The sequence below is a fragment of the Aplysia californica genome, unplaced genomic scaffold, assembly GCF_000002075.1.
Source record: "Aplysia californica isolate F4 #8 unplaced genomic scaffold, AplCal3.0 scaffold00272, whole genome shotgun sequence".
NCBI lineage: Eukaryota > Metazoa > Mollusca > Gastropoda > Aplysiida > Aplysiidae > Aplysia > Aplysia californica.
Window position 1 is genome coordinate 640,526 of NW_004797542.1, and position 1,250 is coordinate 641,775.

Consider the following 1,250-nt stretch of genomic DNA (forward strand, 5'->3'; position numbering starts at 1 on the left):
GGAAGGGGGGGGGGGGGGGCGGTAAAATAGGCCAAATAAGCTTTAAAAATTGATTAAATTATGAAGGTATACTAGATCTAGCAAAAGGATATAATCATTGTTTTTCATATTCTGTTTTTGTTACATCTTAGTTTTGAAACATCACCGTACTTTTCCACATTCTCCTAGTCAATGGTTGTCAGATACGAATAAAATAATTCAGCAGGTGTCTGCAGACATTGACGATCATGGTACGCGGGTGGTTGGCTTTTTCTCTGGTGTAGTTTCGCTCCTTTTTTTTTCTTTCAAACATCTAATGTCCGTATCTCTCCTCCATTTTATTTGTGCTTGTTACTCCCATGTAACACCTCTAATCTTCGGCACTCGTATTGTGACATAATTGCGTTGCAAGTGCTGTAAAGCACTTAATAAAACAACGACCATGGCACCCCACACCTACTGCTGTCAGCCGTCCTGATCAGTTCGGTTTTCTCATTGTATTATTTTATCGCAAAGCGGTCAGGCCATCTGCATATAATAATAATAGGTAATTCTCTGTCTTCATTAGCTCATCCTTCCGTCTATCTTTCCCCACAGCAGAAGTTTCTCAAATCTATTTGATTTATCAGTGTAGCTAAAGAATCTCAGTGGTCTCTTTCTTTTTATTCTGATAATAGATCATTCCCAACCTGCCATTTGGAGCACTTCTCCCCTTGGTTTCCTTTCTGTCTATAAAATTTTGAATATTTTCCTTCATTTCGATCATTAACATGGCACGCAAAAAAGGGCACGCCAATCCCCCCCTCCCTCAACCAAACAAACAAAAATCGAGTTAACTGCATCCCTTCTTGCTCCAACCTGTAAAAAAAACTTGATTTAGGAAACATTTTTCGGTTGGTTACATTTAATAGATTTAACTGCATATCGATTTCTCTCCGTTCGGGACAAAACAAGCAAATCGGCCAGTCTTTCCCACTCGAATAAAGAAGTAAAATATTCTATAGGCCAGGTTGAATGGAAAGTCATTCGGTGCAAGCCTTGAATATTTGAAGAATCCATAAGTGCCATGATCAAAGTACATGTACAAAAGGAGAATGAGCTAATGTAAAAGACGCGGGTTAATGAGAATTTATTTAACAAGTGTACTCTAAAATACTGCACGCCGCCAAAGAAGTTGGAGGTTTTATATCTCTTTCTCTCTGTCTCTGTCTTTTACTTTTCTCTCCTCTATCTCTTACTCTCTCTCTCTCTCTCTCTCTCTCTCTCTCTCT

At 38.9% G+C, this 1,250-nt stretch overlaps 1 protein-coding gene across 1 annotated transcript in view; it reads right to left on the reverse strand.

The window, feature by feature from the left end:
• LOC101846292 overlaps positions 1 to 1,250 on the reverse strand; it is a gene marked incomplete at its 3' end in the record, with an annotated part of 32,884 nt that overhangs the window by 21,874 nt on the left and 9,760 nt on the right.